We start from the raw sequence: 24,828 nt of genomic DNA on the forward strand, positions 1-24,828 counted from the left end.
GCGATCAGGGAGACTCGGGACTGGTTCTGGGGGTACGAGGGGGGCGCTGAGGGGTTCGGGGCAGTGACATTCCATTGTATTGGAACCGACAATGTGGTCTTGGGGGCCCCGGCGGTGAGTGTGAGGGCGGGGGAGGCGGGAGAGGAAGAGGCGCGGAGCTGCGTCCCTGACATTGGGGGACCCGGGAGGGCTGTGCTGCGGGAGAATCCCGGGGGCGTGGGCCCTAGGAGGGGGCCCGTTGGGGCGCGAACGCTGCGCCGTGGCTGGGTGACATATGTTTGCAGTGGTGGCCAAGATGAAGCTATTTCTCGTATACAGGTTCAAAGTTACTCTTGGGTGTCCTCCTCTTTTAACAACAGCAGGAAGTATGGAATCTCTCTTTGCCTTGGGGTGACTAAAGTTGGGAAGAAATTGGAGGTGAGGGGCGGTCGGTGAAGGCCATAAAGGTTGAAGAACAGAAGCATGCTTCTCCATCTCGGTTTCTGAAGCCCCGGTTCATTATGTAGCGTGGGGTTCAAGAGTTCATCTTTGCTCCAGCATGACCAAGGGAATCTAAAATGTTGACTCTTACTAGATATTTAAGCTCGCGGGAAATGTGTAGTAGTGCCACACTGTGAAACGTGAAACGGTCCATTTGAATGATAACTGGAAGGCGTGGTTTGGTTTGGACCATTCGGGAGCGGGGTGTTTTAAAGACACCTCTGCCGAACAATGAAGAATCTGGTAGGTGCAGCTTCTGATTACAAGGACCAGGGAATCCTGGGTTGCTAATGACTTCATCCTCAGCTACCAACAGGAAGCTTCGTGGTTTTATGATCTCATCAGATTTCTTTATTATTGTCACAACAGAAGTGAACTTTTTTTTTTTACTTTATATATTACAGTATTCTAGGTTATCTTCTTTGTTTTTATAAAAGTTCCACGTTCATGATTTGGAAAATATGTGCGAAGAGTAGCTGGTCTTTGTCTTAGATAGTACCTTGGGGTGATTGTGAGAGAATGAGAAAAAATTTGTTCAAGAAAAGGGAAGTATGCTTTCTTAGAAGATTTTAGGTCCTTTGTTTAAAAGAGATGGGGTTAAAAAAATAATGTGATGTGCCAATTTGGAGCTAAATACGTAAATGCTGAGACTTTTCAGAAATAGTCATAACTTTGTATTATGTACAGTTAAGACATTTTAAGGAGTTTTATGAAAAATGTATGGCACTTTTCCCTTTTTTTGTTTTTTTGGTGGTAATTTGACTATCATTTTTTAAGTAGGTTTTGCATCAAATACCATAATTTACAAATTAAAATTACTTTCTCTTCAGGGAACAGCAGTGATAGGTATTTGTGCAGCATATTTTATGTTTTAAATGACAACTGTTTTATTAGGTACATGAAACAAATGCTATCTAGTTATTTCTGTTATTTCTTTTAGCAGAATACTTCTGAGTCAAGAAACTAAAATCTACTTGTCATATTTTCCAAATGTTATTTATCAAAGTAACAAAGAATGACTTCCCAAACACATTTGAAAACAGTAAGTAGATTTATTTGGAACACATAATCTAAAAGGGATTTATTTTCTGTTTATTGGAAATTACTGATTTTTAACTGCTAAGCCCCTCCCCTCTTAAAATATATTTTGGGGGTGGAGTTAGCTAAATTATAGCATAGAAAATGCAGGCTTTCCCCCTCCCCCATCAACTTGCTTTGTTAACATCTTGTGTTAGGATCAGGCCATCTGTACAGGGCTACACACACTTCTTAATTGTACCTCATTTTATTCCTCAAACTGTGATGTCCTCGCTCATTTCAGTTCTATAAAAAATACTGAATCTGAAATATGCCCTTTAAGTATTCTGTGCTTTCAGGAGCCTACTCATATTTTTGTAACATTTAAAAAAGCTGTTTCATAATTTGTGTATCAGTTGAATATTTTTGTTCCCCCTTTTGGCAGTTTTTCTTGAAGGTGGAAATGAATACTAGTTTTGATGACGTAGTATGGATACTTATCCATAAGGAGTTAGCCTCTCACCTTGTTTCCAGTAACCTGTTCAGAAGCTAACAGATGGTAATGACATTCAGTTGTTACAGACGTGGGATCTTACATCCTACCTTATGTCTTTACTTGGTCCTGAAATGAAACATTTTCATCAGTTGGTAGGAAACAGCATAGTAAACAATTTTTTGGTATCACAGCTCCATAAGGTATTAGGTATTTCCATTGTTTTAACAATTGAAAAATAAAGCGCTAATGGGAAAACTCAAGCATTTTATTGATACCTTAAATAGAGTGTATAGAGAGATTTCTGAATGTTTCTTAAATAGTGCTTAGTACGTATATGGAAGTTCAGAGATGGGAGCTGGTCATATATTGATAAATCTCCATTTATTTGGGATCTTCTCAGTTTCAGGGACCAAATGAGCATATCTTTGCCTATCACCATGTGGTTGGAAATACTCTTTATGGGGCTAGTTTAAAGACTATAAATACCTCTCCATGCTTTTGGAAATAAGATGATCATCAGAAAGCTACAGACCTGCACCTTTTCTCTCCCTGACATTTGTATCTTGTACAGAACAGGAAGAGACAGACTGTTTCATCATGGTGATGATACATGTTGTGCTTAGTCACACCAGAAAGTGACTAAATGGAAATGTTGTTTTAAAATAGAATTATATTTGTTTTTTGCCTTTTTGACTTGAAACAGCCTTTTTTTTTTTGCCACCATTTTTAAAAATTTCCTAATACATAAGTTCTTTCTGATTATAGTATGAATGCAGTGAGTGTGAGAGGTACCCTTCCGTAAAAGAAAACAATGATTACCTTCTCTAAAAATGGTCAGCTACTATATTGAGGACTTTTTGAGTAAGTTTTAAATCTAACGTTTCCCTCAAGGCTTTTGTAATGAGACCTGTAAGATCACAATTTATAAGGAGTAGAGACAATCCCAAATTTGTGAAAGATTATAAAACTTCTGTTGTTCAGAAAGGATTTTCCCATAAAAACAATGTTGTAATAGTAGCTATCATTTACTGACAACTAATTTGTGCTAGCTACTGTTTTAAGTGATAAACACCCACACTAGTTTATTTAATCCTCACAGTAGTCTTTTGAGGTAGGTATTATTTTTACCTTCTCCTTTAAGCATTGGAAACGGAGGCATTGTGACATTAATAAACTTAGACCCACATAGCAAGTAAGTGGTGGAGCTGGGATTTAAACCTGGGCATTGTGGATCTAAAGCCTGCATGTTTCGTTACTGTACTGCACTACACATGGTAAGATAGTCTAATGCTGTAATCTACCTATGTAATGGGTTAATGACCTTTTGTAACTGGCCTGGAAACCTAACCATCATTAATATCCTTATTTCAGTGTTCTTTATCACCACTGTCCGTTTGTTTTCCTGATTGAAACATGCTTCCTTTCACTTCCATAGCACTGTCTATTGTGGTTTTCCTCCTTCCTGGCCCACTGCTTTTTCCTCTTCTTCACTAGTTCTTACTCTTCTATCTCCACATGTTGTTTCCTTGGGGCTTGGGATTGATAGGATTTCTTGTCTATTCTGTGCTTTCTCCTGAGGATATCACATCCATGCCCGTTACTTTAAATACCATCTCTGGAGATGCCCATATATGTGTCTAAAGCCCAGACCTCTTCTGAGCACCTAATCGCGTATCCATCTACCTCTTTGAGCTTTTACTTGGGTGTATAGCGAGAATCATTAGTGGTGAACTCATACTTTCCCCATCCACCCGACCTCTGCTTGTCTAGTGAGTCCTTTCTCAGTAAGTCGCACCTCTGTCCACCTAGCTTCTCAGGCCACAACCTGAGAGTTGGGTGTGCTCAGTCACCAAGCCTTGCTATTTTTTTTTATCTCTTAAATATATCTTGAAATTGTCTACTGTCTGTTTCTACTGCTCCACCCTGATCCAAGCCATTATTTTTCACTTGGATAACTAAGTAATCTTAAACCTTTTCTTTCCTTCCTTCAATTCATTGTTTTATTTTTTTATTCTTTATTTTTTTATTGAAGTCGAGTTGATTTACAAAGTTGTAGCAATCTCTGCTGTACAGCAAGGTGACTCAGTTCTACACATGTATATATATTGTTTTTTAAAATATGAATTGGATATAGTTCCTTGTGCTTTACAGTAGGACCTTATTGTTTATCCATTCTAAATGTAATATTTTTCATCTACCAACCCCAAATTCCCAGTCCCTCCCTCTTCCTCCCCCCGCTTCAATTCACTCTCTTCATAGCATTCAGAGTGAGTTTTAAAAACACAGATCTACCAGTTTGATCGTGTTGCTCCTTTGCTTGAAACCTTTCCATTGCTACTCCTACACCTTAAGGTCAAGTTTTTAAAAATCTGGAATGTGCTGTGTATGGCCCTGCATTTACTGGCCAATGTAAAATTCCTTGGATCATCCTAAATTCCTTTCTACCTTAAAACCCTGATACGTGCTGTTACCTCCACCTAACTAATTCTCACCCCTTCCCTACCTCCCAACCTGACTTCTTAAGGTATTTCCTGTTAGAAACCTCCTGCCTTTCACCCTCGGCCCCCTGTTACTTTGAGCAATGGTATATGTTTACTGTGCTTCCACAAAATTCTTAGAAATATAACTACATACTTATATGCTATTTATGTAATAGATACCTTCCTCTTTAGAATGGAAGTTCTTTGAAGGACACTATCTGTTTTGCCTGCTGCTGTATACCTGATACTTTAGTGTCTGGCACATAATAGGTGCTTAATACATATTTATGACATGAAAGCCAGAACTCTGCTTTAGTGTGGGAATTGAAAGCCCTTCTTTTCCTTGCTGCAGTCTCTAGTACCATTCCCCATCTTCCCCCGCTACCCTGTAGGAGGGACCAGGATGTAGGGTTTAGGGCATTTGTGATTGTCCTTGGTTGGAAGTATGGAGATGTAGGCTGCTGCTTGCTTGCTGCCTTTCCTTGCCATGCTCTCTGGGACAATTTGAGTACTAAAATGTGTATAGCAAAACACAGTCCAGGATTTTTCTTTCATTCATTAAACAAATACTTGAGTGTCCACTATATACAAGGCACTGTTGCCTTTATCAAGTATTATATTTCTTCAGTGAAAGCTTGAGAAATCAAATGGCAAACATTCATTCACTCATTAGAATGTACTGAGCATCTCTGAGTTTCTGTTACTAAGCTAAGTTCTACAGGGTACCATAAAGATGAAAGAGACACTGTCCTGCCTCTGAAAGAACTTGTGATCCAATAGATGGAGTGTAACCTTTAAAAATTGTGAAACAGTATATTATACACCTGTAACATATAGGTGGAATACAATATTGTACATCAACTATACTTCAATTAAAAAAAACAACAACAAAACTTGTAATCCAGAAGGGTGACAGGATGATATACTTGCTGCCTCTCTACTTGTCTTCTAAATGTTGGAGTGCCCTTCAACAAGTGACACTTGGAGCTCCATCCTTTTTCTTCTCTTTCAACTCACCCTCGGTGAAGTTGCCATATATATTAAAAGATTTTCAAATTTATATCTCTAGATTCATATCTAGGTATCTTCCTGTCATCTCCATTTGGATATTGAATAAGTATTTAAAACATAATATGTCCAAAACATGATTATCACCCTAACCCCCCAACCAAGTCCTCCTTTCATCTTCCCTACCTCAGTAAATAATACTACCGTCTACTTTGTAGCTCATGCCTGAGTTTGGAGCCATCTATGATTCATTTCTCTCCTCCCATATCCAGTCCCTCAGTAAATCCTGTTGGTTTGATCTCCATATATATAATTTCCCACATGGACAATTGCAGTTGCCTCCTTGTTTCTTGCTTTCCTTGTTTCTACTTTAGCCTTTCTAGAGTTTATTAAACGTGCATCAGCCAGAGTTAACATTTCAAAATATAAATCAAATAATGTCATTACCCTCCTAAAACCTCCTAGTGTTACTCAGGAAAATACAAAGTCCTTATCATGGCCTACAAGGCCTTGGCTAATTCTCCAACCTCATCATTCCGCTCCCACCACCATCCTTTAGCCACATGGGCCTTATTTCTGTTCCTGAAACATGCTGAGATATTTGTGTCTTAGGAATTTTGCAGTAGTTGTTCTTTTTATCTGAACTTCCTTTACAGGTCTTTGCTTTGCTGCTTCTTCTGGACATTTAGGTCTTCTCCTACATGTTACCTCCTCAGCAAGGCCTTCTCTGGCTGCCCTATCTAGAGTAACTTCTCGTCACTGTATTACAGCACAGAGTTTTATTTTCTTCATAGCGTTATCACTCTCTGAAGTAATTTTATAGATTTATATGTATAATTTATCACTACCCTTTCCCCATTACCACTAACCACTACTAATAGAATGCATATTCCATGAGAACAGGAAGCTGTCTCGTTCACATCTGTAGAAGGCAGTTTAGAGAAATGGTTGATGGCATAAGCTCTGAAGTCAGAATTTGGGGGGATTATATTTTGACTCCAACACTTGCAGTATGATCTTAAACAAGTTTCTTAATTTCCCTGTGCCTGAAGTTCCCTGTGTGAAAGGAGGAAGCTTTTTTGAAGATTAAATGAGAACACAGAAAAGTGTTCAGAATGGTGTCTAGCATATAGAATAGCGTATAGACTATTAGCAATATTGGGACTTCCCTGGTGGCACAGTGGTTAAGAATCCACCTGCCAGTGCAGGGGACATGGGTTTGAGCTCTGGTCCTGGAAGATCCACATGCCGTGGAGCAGCTGAGCCCTCGTGCCACAACTACTGAGCCTGCACTCTAGAGCCCACGAGCCACAACTGCTGAGCCTGCGTGCCACAACTACTGAAGCCTGTGCACCTAGCGCCCGTGCTCCGCAACAAGAGAAGCCACTGCAGTGAGAAGCCCATGCACCGCAACGAAGAGTAGCCCTTGCTCGTTGCAACTAGAGAAAGCCGGCGTGCAGCAATGAAGACCCAATGCAGCCAAAAATTTAAATTAATTAATTAAAAAATAGAATATTAGCGATATTGTCAGCACGTAGAACAATGTCTGGCACGTTGTAAGTGCCTGTTAAGCATTCAGTGAATAAATGAAATAACTATAGTACTAGGCAGAAGATTTGTTTCTTTTTAAGAAGTATGAAAATGTTTGGGGGCTTCGAAGGAAAAATTATAATCGAGTTCAAGGGCATCAAGGAAGCATTTTTCAGGTGTATTGCATACAAACTGATCTGAATTATTGTTAACGTTGAGTAAATGGAATAAAGTATTAGCAGAAAGAGGGAGCTTCCAAGAGCAGGTGTTCCAAAGAGAGAGGAAGTGGAATCTGCTGGACTGGTTAGGGCTGGTGCTTGAACTGGCACAGCATCACTTCTGGCGCAGTCTGCTGGTCAAAGCAGTCCTGGGCCTGGTGAAGAGTTATGGGAGGGAGACTACACAAAGGTGTGTTTCATTGGGGAGGTCACCAGAGTAATACTCTTGAACAGGGTATCAGTACTAGATTTTGGAGGACTTTTGATGACAGGCCATGGAGTTCAGTCTCTACAGCTCAGTAGGGAGCTTTGAAATTCACGTTTTTGAGAAGAATGGTGCTGATGATGACAATGATGATGATATTAGCAAGAAAAGTGTTTTAATAAGATTAATTTGGCAGTCAAGTACAGAATGGATTAAAATTGGCAGAGGTAGAAAACAGGACACCAAATGAGAGGCAGTTCATCAGACCAGACAGGAGGGAGGTGGTGTGAGGGTTCTCCAGAGAAGCACAGCCAATAGGGGATATATAATATAAATGTGTCTGCTCTCTGCAGCCTTGAAACCAGGGAAGCCTGTGGTGTAATTCAGTCTGAGTTGTAAAGACTTGAGAACCAGGGGAGCTCATGATGTAAATCCTAGTCCAGGGGCAGGAGAAAATGAGATGAGGTGTCGCAGCTCAAACTGTGAGACAGGCAAAAGAGGACAGATTCCTCCAGCCTCTCCATGGATTGGATGATGCTGGCCCACACTGGGGAGGGCAGTCTGTTTTACTGACTTCACTGATTCAAATGCTAACTCATCCAGAAACGCTCTCACAGGCTCTCACAGGCACACCCGGAAACAGTGGTTAATCTGGGCTTCCCATGGCCAATCAAGGTGACACGTAAAATAATCATCACAGAGGGGATAGGAGACTGGTGGTGATACTGGTATAGAAAGGAAGGAATGGATGTGAGAGACATTAAAGATCAAATTGCCTGAGATTGTTGACAAGGGTACAAGTTAAAAAGTAAGAACAAGGGAAATATTGTTGACCTTTTTCTGGTGACTGGAGAATGATGCAGTGAAGAAAAATACTTAAAATGTGCACTCATTTTGGTCAACAGATATTCTATGTACCTCCTCTAGGCATTGGGGATTCGATGGTAATTAAGATAGACAACATCTGTTGTTGTGGAGTTTACTTTCTTGCGGGGAGTGGGAGTCAGAAAGTAGACAAACGAGAAAATTTCCTGCTTGAAGAAGTAGCATTTCCCTGAAATGTGAGGAAAGAGCACGTGCAGATGTCCTAAGGCTAAAACAAGTCTGGTAATTCCCTTCTCTGACACAATCTAACCCTAGATCAGTGGTTGTCAAATTTAAGAGTCCTTCAGAATCACCCAGAAGGCTTGTTGAAACACAGGTTGCTGGGTCTAACTCCAGAGTTTCTGAATTAGTAGGTCTGAGGCAGAGCCCAATAATTTGCATTTCTAACTAGTTCTTAGGTGATGCTAATGCTGTTTGTCATCTTATCACCCTCTTTTTGCCCTTTTTATGTCTGCTTAAAAATCATCTTTTCATAAAGGTCTTCCCTTACTGCCAAATCTAAGTAGCCCCACCAAGTTTTCTTTTATAACACTTGTATATTCTTTAAAGTATTTGTCCTCAGCCGACAAGACCAGAAAGGCGAATTTAGGGAGTCTGAATAGACATTTGTATAGAGACAATGGTGGAATCTCAGAGGTTAAGGTTTCTGGGAAGGAAGGGTAGAGGGCTGAGACCTGAGCCTTAGCTGTTAGTGATAACTAGCAGATCCTGAATGCCTACCATGTGCCATGCACTGGTCTAATATTACATGCGTTATCTCATTTAATTCTCACAACTCTGTGAGATGGGTAGTGTTAGCCAGTTCACAGACAAGTAAACTGAAACCGAGAGCTGTTACACGTTCAAGGTCACTGCTAGTCAGTGGCAGAGGCAGGATTTGAACCCATGAAGTGTGACTTCAGAGACAGTCAGTGTCCTGGCTCTCGGGGAAAACTTTTGGCTGTGGGGATTTAGAATGAAGTAGAATTGGCAGATGAAAAAAGTCAAAGGCATTCGTGATGGGAGACTCCCCACCCCCCTCCACCCCCCGGTACGCGGGCCTCTCACCGCTGTGGCCTCTCCTGTCACGGAGCACAGGCTCCAGACGCGCAGGCCCAGCGGCCACGGCCCACAGGCCCAGCCACTTCGTGGCATACGAGATCCTCCCAGACCGGGGCACAAACCCGCGTCCCCCGCATCGGCAGGCGGACTCCCAACCACTGCACCACCAGGGAAGCCCCGTGATGGGAGACTTTTAAGAAGGGTGTTGGGGGGAAAAAAGATGTTGGGTCTCTTGGGTGTTTGTGCTGGAAGGTTGTACTTTCTAAATTTAAAAATTAGAATTATTTTCCCAGAGCATACTTTGACTAAAAGTTTTTGGAGAAAACTGGGGAACATGGGCTTACACCAGTTTGAATGGTTGCCATAAGGTATGGGAGTTTTAGAGATGTTTCCTGAGCACCTCTCATATATTAAACAGTGCTTTGGGAGCTTGGAATACATCAGCGAACAAAACCAAGATCCCTGCCCTGGCGGAATTTAAACAGGGTATGTGGAGTGAGACAGATGATAAATAATAAACATAACTTTGTGAATTATCTAGTATGTTGGTAGGTGACATGAGAAAACACAGGCTTACGAAGAATGGAAGGTGGATGGGGGAGGCGTTGTTGATTTAAATAGCAGGCTAATTGAAATAGTGATATTTGAACAAAGATTTGATGGTGGTAATCTTCAATAAGAGAATTTTTTTTTCCAGTGATTCAAATGAGACTGCAGGTTTTGTTTAGAAACATATTGCCTGCTCTTTTGCTAAACTTGCTTACAAAAAATCTTACTTCTTTGTTAACTGTTTATGCTTTGTTGCTGCTACTGCAGTTTTAAATTTTAGGAACATGCTAGATAACTTGTTACCAGGCTGCTACCAACACACAGTTTCTGAATTTTCACTAGGCGTTTTCCAGCCTGGGCCTTTTTGCAATCAGTTTTTCTTTTTCTTTTTGATCAGTAGTAAGTATTTGTTAATCATCGTGCCAGCTGTGTTAGAAAATGTGTGAAGATATTATGTGAAGAGGTAAATGGGAGGACATGGATCTGGTTTTAGCATATCCACTCATTTTTCTTTCATTTTTTTCTAGAATCATGACCACAGATTCTCCCTTGCCCTCTGTCTCTTTTATCTCTGAGTGAAACAGGCCATTTTCCCATTGTTTCTTGAACAGCAGCGGGAATGCTCTTATCTCCAGGTCTTTGAGCGATTTCCTCTACTAGGACCACTCTTCCCTCTGATTATCTACATGGCTTTCTCGCTCACTGCGTTCAGTTCAAAGTGTCACATTGTTAGAGAGGCCTCTCCTTAGTACCCCTGCCCCCATCAATACCCTGCTTTATCATTGTGTTGCCTAGTACCCTGCTTTAAGTTTCTTCATAGCACTTATCAGTCCTTGATATTAAAAATTTCTTTACTCTTGTTTATTGTTGGTCCCTGTCCATTAACCTTGGGTGTTTCTTAACAATCCAACTTGAGCTGCTTAGTCCTCCCCTCCCACCTTCCCCCTCCCCAATATATCTGTCACATAATAGTCTTCAATAGATACTGATTTTAATAAAGAATATATTTAATACTAGAGTATATTATGCTTTGACTTAGTATCTAATATTTCAGAGTTTAAATTTGCCCTCCATAAGTTTAAGGTTCTTTAGGGATCCTGACCATGTAGCCTAACCTTTGATGGTAAGCCTGTAGGCATTTATGGGATATAACAACATAAAATAAGGAAATTTTCATATGATTTAATGCCATCATTCTCATTACTGTGTGATCACTGATCTTATTTAAATAACTTGAGACCAGATTTGTCTGACCCAATGAAGCTTGGCAAACGCAAAAATGTGGATAAGCTAAAGTACTTTTGCTTGGATCTGCTTAAATTAGATGGCTTAACATTTTAAAACATATCTCATATTGAGCAGACTGTAAAAATGAATATTGATCTGGTAAAAACAGCTGACACTATCCCCACTTAAACAGACAGTAAACTATTGAAGTCAGAGTTTGATTTGGCCAGAGCCAGAAAAGGTCTAGTGGTATAGTGCCAAAATAAAAGTGAACCATTTGGAAGGATGGGATTAAAGTAGAACTGTGGCTGTACAAAAAACAACTAGAGATGGTCTTTTGCTGTTAGTTAATATCTTTGTATTACTTTTTTCATTTTTAACAAGAGCAAGTTTGGGCTGAATATGATCCTCTTTAACTTCCCGGATTTTAATATGGCATAGAAGATGATGGTTCCAAACTTGCTATTAACAGCTAACGTAGTATCAGCTAATTAACATTTATGTATTGTGCACCTTTTTATGGACATTTTAGCATCCTCCTCCTAAAGTATACTTTGGAATGAGTATGTCTGTTATTCACGCTTAACGGACATGTTTATTAAGAAATTTTAAGGTACTTCAGCTTGTAAATTATGGCACTTGAATAACATTTTATGAAATCTTTAACTGTTGTTTCAGAATATATACCTTTTCTCTAACGTTCATTATAATTTCTTCCTCTGCATTAACCTTTGTTGTGGACCAACAACAAATCTAGAACACAAATTAGCCACTTAGAAGTTGATTTTCTCTACTACAAACAACAGCAACATTTTTATTATGGAAAATTTCAAAGCAAACACATTTTAGAGAGACTGGTGTAATGAATCCCTATGTATCCATTAGCCAGCTTTGACAGTTTCAGCACATGGTCAGTCTTGTTTCATATATGTTCCTACCAGCTTTGTCTCCCTATTTTATATTTGCTTTGTTTTATTTCAAAGCAAATTTCATGCCATGTATGTGCCTCTTTCAACCATAGTATGTCTCTGAAAGATAAAGGCTTTAAAATTTTTTTTTGCGGTACGCGGGCCTCTCACTGTTGTGGCCTCTCCCGTTGCAGAGTACAGGCTCCGGACGCGCAGGCTCAGTGGCCATGGCTCACGGGCCTAGCCGCTCTGCAGCATGTGGGATCTTCCCGGAACGGGGCACGAATCCGTGTCCCCTGCATCAGCAGGGGGACTCTCAACCACTGTGCCACCAGGGAAGCCCCAACATGTAGGATATTTTAAGGCAATCTATAAATATTCTACCTGCTTTGGTATCTGAAGTCAATCTTTTTTTAAAATATATATATATAATTTTTAAAAATAAATTTCTTTCTTTATTTTTTGCCTGTGTTGGGTTTTTGTTGCTGGGCGCAGGCTTTCTCTAGTTGGGGCGAGCGGGAGCTGCTCTTTACAGTGTACAGGCTTCTCATTGCAGTGGCTTCTCTTGTTGCAGAGCACCGGCTCTAGAGCACAGGCTCAGTAGTTGTGGCGCACGGGCTTAGTTGCTCAGCGGCATGTGGGATCTTCCTGGACCAGGGTTCAAACCTGTGTTCCCTGCGTTGGCAGGCGGATTCTTAACCACTGTGCCACCAGGGAAGTCCCTGAAGTCAATCTTAAAATAGTATAAATAATACAATTACAATTGTATAAAATACTAGTGGTTTTATTATAAGTCTTTGGTTAATGGGCTTATGGATTTCTGGAAATTTCCTTAGGAAAGCCTTTTGAGCATCTGGAAAATTTCTGATTAATTTTTATTAAAATTTATAGGGAACACCTGAAACTAACAGCATTGTAAATCAACTATACTCCAACAAAAAAATTTTTTTTTAAGTTTATAGGGGATATATAATGGAATACTACTCAGCCATAAAAAGGAATGAAATTAGGTCATTTGTAGAGACGTGGTTGGACCTAGAGAATGTCATACAGAGTGAAGTAAGTCAGAAAGAGAAAAGCAAATATCATATACTAACGCATATTATGTGGAATCTAGAAAAATGGTATAGATGATCTTAGTTGCAAAGCAGAAATAGAGACACAGATGTAGAGAACAAATGTATGGATACCAAGGAGGAAAAGGGTGGGGTGGGAGGAATTGGGAGACTGGAATTGACACATACACATTATTGATACTATGTATAAAATGGACAACTGATGGGGAACATGCTGTATAGCACAGGGAACTCACCTAGTGCACTGTGGTAACATAAAAGGGAGGGGATATCTATATGTGTATGGCTGATTCATTTTGTTGTGCGGTGGAGGCTAATACAACATTGTAAATCTAACACAACATTGTAAAGCAACCATACTCCAATAAAAATTAATTTTAAAAAATTTATAGGGAAAGAATAAAAAGTACAATGAGTATCAAAATGAATATTAAGCTTTGGATTTTGATTCTCCTGAAAATCTTTTTCCTTCCTCTAAAATGTTATTTATTAAGTTCTTATATTAAACCAAAGATGTATAAATGTTTGTCTACAAAACTATTCACAAGTGTGAATTATTGTGATAAGTGTATATCTTTAGAAAGACTTCCTTACTTAATGCCAGAAATCCTAGGCCATGTTAATATTAGTGAAGAAAATTGTGATGACTAAAAATTCAGCTCTACTAGTTTCTCAAACAAGGAAGAAATTTAATTCGGTAAGGGAAAGACTAAGCCACAACAAGATGCATTGAACAAACTAAACTAAAATATTTCATAGCACCTATACATTTGAATCATGGAAATATGGACTCTATTGTGTATTATAAGAAGTAACCAGCTATGTATTAATTCATTTTCGATAATCCCTTCATAGCCTGAAATGAGAGAGAATTATCCAGGGCCCACGTGACCATTTTTGTCTACCTCTTAAATGAATGTTAATGTCTGGACATTACAGATAGTTAATACATTACTGCAGCAGTTCAAATCACAAAATAATTTGCTTTGACAGACGTATTTCTTTTAAAAGAAAAGTGTTCTAGAAAAATATTGGAGTTGGGAAAAATTGGACCTGAAATGTTTTCTTTGTTCAATGGAAAGGTCAGTAATACAGGTGATGGCAGAAATAAAAAAGGAAGATGAGATGGAACTTTGGAATTGTGTCCAATCCAGGTCTTGGAGACTCTTGTTATCATGCATATAGCCAAGCATATGCCACATCACCAACACATTTCATTTATTTTCCGACAGAACAACAGACGGAAACTCTGAGTAGCCTTGACTTTGGCATTGTCTTTCTTGGGCATCTGTTACAAATGCCAAAATCTCTCTCTGTTGTGGATAATGTTTGGAACTGGTAGATTGGTTTTTGAATATGTTCTACTGCTCCACTAGGCAGGAAATACCATACTACTCATTTCACCTTGTTAGTGAAAACAAAAACACCTTCTTTTTAATAAACTTAAATGTATTGTTTACACAAAATGAAGTAGGATTTTTTAATAAAGATCATTAATGATGTATATAAAATTAAAATACATTTACTTATCTCAAGAAATCATACTTGATTTAACAGTAACTTGTTGGTACAAAATACCAGTTGTACCTCCTTTATACGATTATCAGTTGGGGGCCTGCGTGAAACGTAATTTCTCTTAGATGATTCATTTGCAGTTGCTTTGGTGAAGGGCTCAGTATTACGGTTGGGAGCAGAGTTAAGGGAACCAAAAAGGTATATTGAGACACTGAGTGAGTAGCAGCAGTGTGAAGCCACTTCTGGGCCTGTGAAGGGCCACTTCTGGGCACCAGTTATTGGAGCCCAGAAGGAACTGTAGTTGTGTAGAGATGCAGCATGGCTGGAACCGTGGTTGTGACAGGGAGGGAATGGACAGATAATACTCAGGCTCCTCTCTTCTGCCTTCTGATCTCCTGCAGAACCTACCCCTAATGGCCCCTGAAGCGCCAAGGTGATGCAGTATATAGAAGTTACCTGTGCTGTGAGGTAGTCTTTAACAAAAGAAAAATGAAGGCCCAAAGAAGCTGTAAGTTGCTGAGGTCCCATTAGAGATAGTGATTCCAGGCCATTTGACTCCTCCAGCACTTTTTAAAAATTAACAGCTTTATTGAGATTTAATTTACATACCATAAAATTCTCCTGTATTAAGTGTACAATTCAATAATTTTTAGTATGTTTATGTCACCACAGTGTCACCACAGTCTAATCTTCAAACATTTTCATTCCCCCCGAAAGAAACCTCACTCCCCATTCTCCCTAGGCAACCATTAATCCATTTTCTGTCTCTATAGATTTGCCTTTCCTGGACATTTAATAGAAATGGAATCAAAAAATGTGTTTGGCTTCTTTGCCTAAGCATAACGTTTTTGAGGTTTATCCATGTTGTAGCATGTATCAGTACTTATAAATTCTTATAATGGAATAATATTCCATTGTTTAGATATAGCTCATTTGTTTTTCTGTTCACTGGTTGATGGACATTTGGGTTGTTTTCACTGTTTGGCTCTTGTGAATAATGCTGCTGTGAACATTTTCATAAAAGTATTTAAATGAAAACATGTTTCACTTTTCTTGCACACGTACCTAAGAGTAGAATTGTTGGGTCATATGATAATGGTGTTTAACATTTTGAGGAACTGCCAGACTTTTCTAAAGTGACAGTATCATTTTATTTTACATTCCCACCCGCAGTGTATGAGGATTCTAGTTTCTCCACATCCTTGTCAACACTTGTGATTATAGCCTTTTTTTTTTTTTTTTTTTTTTTTTTTTACTATAGCCATTAATCTCCTGAAAGGTTCACTATTTTTAACACAGAGTTGTCTCTTCTCACATGATATTCTGCAGTCAGGTTCAAGAGAAGGGAGGTATCTTTTACCATGGACAACTTTATTATTTTCACTGTTTTTTAAACTACAGGACATCACGGTGGAATTACTCAGCAGTTGGTAGCCAAGTTCATTAAGCTCTACATCCCTTAACACTTGCTTTTAAAGCAATTTTTAGTAAAACTTGGAGACTTACATAGTAATACTTGTATGAAAGGGCTCTTATGACAATGAAAGGCTTATTTGAGTTTAAGATTCCCTTTGCTTTCAATTTTAGTTTGGGAACTGAGGGTAAGTTTTGTAGCACATAGCAGCTAGAGTCACCTTTTAAAAATGTATTTAGTCACTCCCTTGGTTAAAAATCCTTCAGTTGTTTTCCATTGCGCATGGAATAGAATCCAGACTCCTTACTGTACCCCCATAGGTTTTTCATGTTTGCCCCTTGCCTACTACTTTACAGGTGAATGGGTCTCTTGGGTCTCCTGCCACTCTCCCCTTCCCTCAGTACACTTGAAGCATGCTAGTCTTCTTTCAGCTGCTCTATATAGCAAGCTTTCCAACCTCAGGCCATGCATAACTCTTTCCTCTCCTCTTCCTGTGGTTTGGCACAGGGTTGGCTTAATATCCCCATTCCGTGGAGACTTTCGCTGATTGCTGTGTCTTCCAAAAGTCATGTCTCAATCGCTTCTGCCCTCAGCCCCATTTCTCAGGGAGGACACTCTTTTGGCAATTTCATCCATTTCATGACTTCACAAATAACCCAACTGGTAATGATACCCAATTTTTAATTTCCAGCTCTAAGTGGTAATGTTCACTAGCCCTCTTTTGAGTATTTCCCACTTTATCTCTTATGGACACATTTTAAGAGTTCTCAAATGTCTATAACTATTGCCACTGTTTGGTCCTTATAATTTTTTACCTGGATTTCTGCAGTAGGATCTTGGCCTTCCAACTTTTAGGCTTGCTCTTCTTCACAGTGCTTATCAGATTATCCTTCTAAGAGTCATTCTCTCCTCTTGGTATATGGCAGAATTGCTTTAAGAGCTTTTTCAAAGTGACTTACAGGGTCCCATCTTAGAATTAACTAATAAAGAACTTCTGAAAATGAGAACTGGGAGTGTATAGTTTGAAAAAACCCGCCAGATGATGCTGATGAGCACCTCTGGTTAAAAACCATTCTTTTAAAATACAAATTTAATCATTTAACACTGATTAAAATTCTTTAGAGGCTTTTGATTCCCTTGAAGATAAATGTGATTTTGTCATATAATTTTCTATAATCTGGGTCCTGTCTGACTCATAGCCCCATCCCTAGTACACCCATGCAGAATTACTGAAAGGTCTACTAATGTACCATCTTATTTACATTTCTAGGTCTTTACATATGGTATTATCTTTTCGTGAAATAATCTTCTTTTTCTTCCCTTGAATACTTTCTCCTCTTTCTTTCAGTACTCAGCTGCATTTCCTAGAGGTAAGCCTCTTATACTATGTAATGTTTGTTCATTTACTTATGCCTTTTTACTTCTGTGCCTTCTAGTGCCTAGCATAATGCTTGGCAGTCAGTTGTATAAATTCAGACCTCACCTTTAGGTGCAGTAATAATAGCATTGATTGAACATTATGTGCCAAACATATAGTACTGCGCTAAATGCTACATATATATATATATGCCTTACTGTTTACTCTCACAACTTTATGAATGTGCATGTTACTATTCACCATATTTTACAGTTGAGGAAACTGAGACAGAGAGAGTCTATGTGGTTAGCCTCAAGTTGCAGAATTTGTAAAGTACAGAGCTGGGTTTGAATCCTGTGGTTTATTTGCAAAGCTTGTGTGTGTGTGTTTTTTTTTTTTTTTTTACAGCTGTTACATAGTTGTTTCATGGTTCATTAGTTTATTTTTTCAAACTCACAATAAGTAATTCCTTAATAAGGGCTGATTCTTCTTATGCTTCAGGGTTTTTTTTTGTTTTTAATCCTCAGACTACAATACACGCAAAGTTACATACATGCAAGGTTAATTCAGTGAACTTGGTGTTATCAGTGTACTCATTTTGAAGACATTTGATACTGAAGAATACTGTGTGATAGATGAAGTAAAAATACTTAGCTTAACTCAGAATATTAGAAATATGCAGAACATGAGGCTTCATAAAGAGAAGAACTGGGACTCCCTGTGCTTTGCTGACAGTCTTGAAGTACGTAATTTGCAGAATCAGGACTGGAATCTGGGCCTCCTAACTTCCAATCCAGGGTTATCTTTCTCAACTCTGAAAGTTTGATAATACCCTAAGACTAAAACATTATTTTCCAAATTTAAAGAAAATTCTGTTTTTATTATATTAGAATATATATATTTTCAGTGACCAAGTTCTTTAACAGAAGAAAATAATAGGACTACTTAAGGCAAAATCATTCAGTCTTGGGTAACTTATTACTTGTGTGCAAGTACTGGCTTGTTTACCTGGGATTTAACATATTTCATGGAATTTTTGCTGATTGATTTTAAAACTTGGAATGTCTTTTATTTCTTAAGTATTACAGACATAAGAGTATGCTACCCAAGGAGAAGATCTATACATGTTATTAATATCTGGATATAAACCGTAAGACAGCTTATTAGTAATACACTCAAAGCATTTTTTCTTATGATCATATGCCATCTTCACTGCACAAATTTGCCATTTTAGATAAGATTTTTGTCACAGCTTTCTCATCTGCCTTAAAACTTAATTTTCTTTGTTAAACAAATTAGATTAAAATTAGGAAAGAGGCTTACGGAAAGTATGTCATACTTATAGTAAACAAAGTAGAGAGTGGTAAAGAATAATCTCTTTTGGTTTTTTTTTTTTTTAATATTTATTTATTTATCTATTTATGGCTGTGTTGGCTCTTATTCTGTGCGAGGGCTTTCTCTAGTTGCGACAAGTGGGGGCCTCTCCTCATCGTGGTGCGCGGGGCTCTCACTATCGCGGCCTCTCTTGTTGCAGAGCACAGGCTCCAGATGCGCAGGCTCAGTAATTGTGGCTCACGGGGCTAGTTGCTCCGCGGCATGTGGGAATCTTCCCAGACCAGGGCTCGAACCCATGTTCCCTGCATTGGCAGGCAGATTCTCAACCACTGCGCCACCAGGGAAGCCCCTGGTTTGTTTTAATTTTGAGGAAAACGTCAGTTTTTAAATTTGGAATTTAAGTAACAGGAACTGAAGGAAAATGTTACTTCCCCCTGCAAAATTCTGACTGTTCTTATCCTCAAGATTAAGTCTGTACCCGACTTTGAAAGTATGGGGAGGGGATGGAAGATGGAAGTTTTGTGCTTGGTTGGGAATCTGAAGATTGACACAACTGTCACTGTTAGCCCTTGGTTCCTTCCTCTTCCCTAGACCTTAGCTCCTGTAGTGCTTGGAGTATGTAGGGGTAGTAAAAGTCCTCTTTCCCACCCTACCACCCATCCAGGCCTTGGGGGCTAGAAAGGGCTATACTACGGTAGGTACTATTATATTAAATAAATGTACATTTATTCAAAGGAGCTTATATTTAGGTATAGGAATTAGAAACAAAGACCATGTTTTGAGGCTTTTTTTTTTTCCAGCATAAATTTTTATTTTCTTAGGCTGGCTTTTGTTTGAAAAAAATAAACAACTTCAGCAAGCCAGTGACCATCAGATTATTTTGAAACTTATTTTAAAACCATAAAAAATATATATATATTTGAAACTTGTTTTAAAACCTTAAAAATATTACGTACAGATTAACAAAAAAAATCCTTATTATATGGTATATGGAGATGGGCCAACCACAGGAGGGAGATTGAATACATGCATGACAGCAAGCCTATCTATAACCACCTTCTTGTTTGTTGATGTTTCACACTTCATGAAAAATTACCCATAATCACTAAGTTTGGATGATCGTAACTTTTATTGAGCTATAGTTCACAAATCATATAATTCACTATTTTATTTTATTTTTATTTTTTTAAATTATGTTGTTTGCTAATAAAGACTGTTTTGTTTTTGGCTGTGCCGCATGGCTTATGGAACTTTAGTTCCCCAGCCAGGGATCGAACCTGGGCCCTTGGCAGTGAGAACACGGAGTCCTAACCACTGGACCACCAGGGAATTCCCATAATTCACTATTTTGAAATGTACAGTTCAGTAGTAGTTACATGAGGCTGTGTAACCATCACCACTATCTAGTTCTAGAACATTTTCTATCACCCCTGAAGGGAACACATGCTCATAAGCAGTCTCTTCCTATTCTCCCCTCTCCCTAAACCCTGGCAACCACAGTATCTACTTTGTGTCTCCAGGGATTTGATCATTTAGTACATTTCATAGAAATGGAATCATACTATATGTGGACTTTTGTATTTGGCTTCTTTCACTTAGCATAGTGTTTTCAAGGTTCATCCATGTTGTAGCATGTATTAGTATTTCATTTCTTTTTATGGCTGAGTAATATTCCATTGTATGGCTGTATCACATTTTACTTATCCATTTATTGTTGGACATTTGGATTGTTTCTGCCTTTTCACTGTCATGAATAATGCAGCTGTGAACATTTATATACGAGTTTTTGTGTGAACATATGTATTTCCAGTTCTTTTGAGTATATATACCTAGAAATGGGACTGCTAGGGCATATGGTGACTATGTTTAATTTTTTGAGGGAAGCATGGAACTTTTTTTTTCTTCTTCTGGTCTTCCCAGTGAGTTTTATTTGGGCAGACATGGGGATGGGGAGGGCCTGTATTTAAAAGAAGGCGTTGGGCCTCTTGGTGGTGAAGTGTGGCTTGTGCTGGTGACAGAGGACCCGGTGGGGCAGTGGGAACTTGCTCTTGGAGTCGTGGAACTGCTTGGTGGCTGCTCGGCGGCACTTGATGGCTGCGATCTCCTCTACCTCCATGATCTGGATCCAGTGGGCCCGGGCAAGGCGCCGTGTGCCCATGTCTCGGTAGCACTGGGTGATGGTGCCGGCTGCAGTCAGGTCCCGGTACTGCCGGTACATGTTGTGGGGGCCTCTGCGGGAGTCATAGTGCAGCCAGATGCAGAAGTTCTTCAGCCTTGGGAGATTTCTTGAACACCTGTCCACAGCAGACAGTTTCCCTGAAGACTTCTTCATCTTCTTCAGCTGAGACACAAAGTACCAGAAGCGGGACTTGCAGCATGATTAGGTGCAAAGATTTGCATGCGACAGAGGGGCAGTGTGGGCCGTTTGGCGGGCAGCGCCCCACCACTTTGTACTCTCGATGTGTGCCCAAGGCCTCCATGGCGCTCTTGCCGCCACCCTTGAAAAGGCGGGAAGCATGGAATTTTAACTGGTTTTTAAAAATTCATTGAACTACTGTTTCACTCAAAGCTAATTTTTATATCACGTTTAATCTTTATCCCATTGTGCTTTGTATATGTTGTTTTTTAAAAAGAATCCAGTTTATTTTTATATAATTATTGAGAGGTTAAAATTATCTGTATTGCTCCCTCTATGACGTATGGTGTAGAACGTTCTTAATTTGGGCTTCAATAATTAAATCCATTGAATAGTGGCCCAGTTAGATCTCTGCTTTATATTGAAAACTCTCATACAATGCTTAAAATTGATAGAAGTCTCCAGGTATTCAGTTTTCTAGAAAGGGCTGACCTACTAGCTTGATCCTTCATTTTTTTTTTTTTTTGGTGGTACGTGGGCCTCTCACCGTTGTGGCCTCTCCCATTGCAGAGCACAGGCTCAGCAGCCATGGCTCACGGGCCCAGCCACTCCGTGGCATGTGGGATCTTCCCGGACCGGGGCACGAACCCGTGTCCCCTGCATCGGCAGGTGGACTCTCAACCACTGCACCACCAGGGAAGCCCAATCCTTCATTTTTTTATTTCCCAATTCTTATCAGGATGTCTGGCAATCAGGTTAGGTACTCAGTACGTATTTGCTTGAGAGGTGATTGAGTTGTAACTTAAAGGTGATTTCTCTTCTGAAACTGAACATAGATTGTAATTATTTATGAGTATCTACAATGTGCCAGATACTATTGGGTTGCCCAAAAAGTTCGTTTGGTGTTCTCCGTTAGACGGCTCTAGTAGCGCTTAGTTGTCTTCAACTTCATTTGAAACAATTTTGTTCGATTGTATTTTGACAACTGTCATGTCAGCGTGCATTTAAAGAAAAAGCTTATAAAAACTGGTGAATTTTTGTGTAGCCATTTTAATATTGAAGATGGAATAAAAAAGGCAACATTTTCAGCACATTATGCTTTATTATTTCAAGAAAGGTAAAAACGCAACTGAAACGCAAAAAAAGATTTGTGCAGTGTATGGAGAAGGTGCTGTGACTGATTGAATGTGTCAAAAGTGGTTTGTGATGTTTCATGCTGGAGATTTCTCACTGGACAATGCTTCACGGTCAGGTAGACCAGTTGAAGTTGATAGCCATCAAATAGGGACATTAATTGAGAACAATCAACGTTATACCATGAGGGAGGTAGCCGACATACTCAAAATATCCAAATCAGGCATTGAAAATCATTTGCACCAGCTTGGTTATGTTAATCACTTTGATGTTTGGGTTCCACACAAGTTAAGCGAAAAAAACCTTCTTGACCGTATTTCCACGTGGATTCTCTACTTAAATGTAATGAAAACATTCTGCTTTTAAAACAAATTGTGATGGGCAATGAAAAGTGGATACTGTACAATAAAGTGGAACAGAAGAGATCGTGGGGCAAGCGAAATACACCACCAACAACCACACCAAAGGCCGGTCTTCATTCAAAGAAGGTGATGTTGTGTACATGGTGGGATTGGAAGGAAGTCCTCTGTTATGAGCTCCTTCCAGGAAACAAAACGATTAATTCCAACAAGAACTTCTTCCAGTTGACCAACTGAAAGCAACACTGGAGGAAAAGCGTCTGGGATTAGTCAACAGAAAACGCATAATCTTCCATGGCGATAACACAAGACTGCATGTTTCGTTGATGACCAGGCAAAAACTGTTACAGCTTGGCTGGGAAGTTCTGATTCATCAGCCATATTCACCAGACATGGCACCTTTGGATTTCCATTTATTTCGGTCTTTACAAAATTCTCTTAATGGAAAAAATTTCAATTCTCTGCAAGACTGTAAAAGGCACTTGGAACAGTTCTTGCTCAAAAATATAAAAAGTTTTGAGAAGATGGAATTAATGAAGTTGCCTGAAAAATGGCAGAAGGTAGTGGAACAAAACAGTGAATACGTTATTCAATAAAGTTCTTGGTGAAAATGGAAAATGTGCCTCTTTTTTTTAAACTTAAAAACCGAAGGAACTTTTTTGCCAACCCAATATTTTGGGTGTTGGGGTTATAGCAGTGATGAAAGCAAAGACCCTGTCCTAATGGAGTTTTCATTTCAGTCGCTAATAGGCAAACTAGTAAATAATGTTGAATGTTTATTAGTGCTATGGAGAAGAATAAAGCAAGAAAAGAGGGTTAGAGGGTTAGGCAATGTGTAGAGAGAATAGAGGAAGGATGTTATTATATCCTGATATATATATATCAGGTGGTCAGGGAAGTCTTCAGTGAGATAAAGTTTGAGCAGAGACCTGAGGGGAAATGAGGTGAACCAACTTAGTATGTTTGAGGAAAGAGCCAGGAGACCTGTGTGGCTGGAGTGGAAAATAGATAAAATTGGAGGTTTAAGGGGGCAGCAGTTAGGTTACTTAGTACATTGAGGATTATTGTAAGAACTTTGGCTTTTACTAGGGTGAGATGGGAAGCCATTGGAAGGATTTGAGCAGAAGAGTTTCATGATTTGGCTTTACTTTTTTTTTTTTTTTTAAACATAATTGACCTTACAACACTATGTTAGTTACAGGTGCACAACATAGTGATTCAGTATTTCTGTACATTATGAAATAGTTACCATCTGTCACCATACAAAATTATTACAACATTATTGATTATATTCCTCATGCTGTACATTTCATCCCTATGACTCATTTATTTTGTAACTGGGAGTCTGTACTTCTTTATCTCCCTTACCTATTGTGCTCATCCCCCCCACCTACCACCTGTTTATTCTCTGTATCTGTGAGTCTGTTTTTGTTTTGTTATGTTTGTTCATTTATTTGGTCTTTAAGATTCCACATATTTGTCTCTCTGACTTATTTCACTTAGCATAGTACCCTCTAGGTCTGTCCATGTTGCCTCAAATGGCAAGATTTCATATTTTTTATGGCTGAGTAATATTCCATTTTATTTATATATTTGTATGTGATACACACATTATATGTGTAATATATACACACACCCCACATCTTTATCAATTCATCTGTCAATGGACATTCAGGTTGCTTCCGTATCTTGGCTACTGTAAATAATGCTGCAGTGAACATGGGGGGGGGGTGCATAGATCTTTTCGAATTAGTGTTTTGAATTTTCAGAAAAATACCCAGAAGTGGAATTGCCAGTTAGTATGGTAGTTCAATTTTTTTAATTTAATTTTTAATTTTAATTCTATTGATAAGGGGTTAAAATCCAAAATATACAAAGAACTCATATAGCTCAATGTTTTTTAAAAAATCAACCGGTTTTTAAAAAATGTATAGAGGACCTGAATACACATTTTTCCAAAGAAGACATACAGATGGCCAACAGACACATGAAAAGATGTTCAGTAACACTCATCAATGAAATGCAAATCAAAAGCACAATAAGATATCACCTCACACCTGTCAGAATGGCCATTATCAAAAAGACAACAAATAACAAGTGTTGAAGAGGGTATGGAGGAAAGGGAGCCCTTGTACCCTGTTGGTGGGAGTGTAAATTGGTGCAGCTACTATGGAAAACAGTATGGAGATTCCTGAAAATACTAAAAATTGAACTATCATATGACTTCATTTTTTAAGG

At 38.9% G+C, this 24,828-nt stretch overlaps 1 protein-coding gene and 1 pseudogene across 2 annotated transcripts in view; one reads left to right on the forward strand and one right to left on the reverse strand.

The window, feature by feature from the left end:
- Positions 1-1,443: 1,443 nt before the first annotated feature.
- QSER1 (glutamine and serine rich 1) overlaps positions 1,444-24,828 on the forward strand; it is a 76,703-nt gene continuing 53,318 nt past the window's right edge. For both annotated transcript variants that reach the window (XM_024752598.1, XM_024752599.1), the window contains exon 1: positions 1,444-1,522. The gene's annotated coding sequence lies outside the window, so the exon portion shown is untranslated. The remainder of the gene's footprint in view (positions 1,523-24,828) is intronic.
- LOC112404571 (60S ribosomal protein L18a pseudogene) lies at positions 20,705-21,221 on the reverse strand (annotated as a pseudogene).

This window comes from Neophocaena asiaeorientalis, unplaced genomic scaffold (genome assembly GCF_003031525.2).
Source record: "Neophocaena asiaeorientalis asiaeorientalis breed wild unplaced genomic scaffold, Neophocaena_asiaeorientalis_V1.1 scaffold196, whole genome shotgun sequence".
NCBI lineage: Eukaryota > Metazoa > Chordata > Mammalia > Artiodactyla > Phocoenidae > Neophocaena > Neophocaena asiaeorientalis.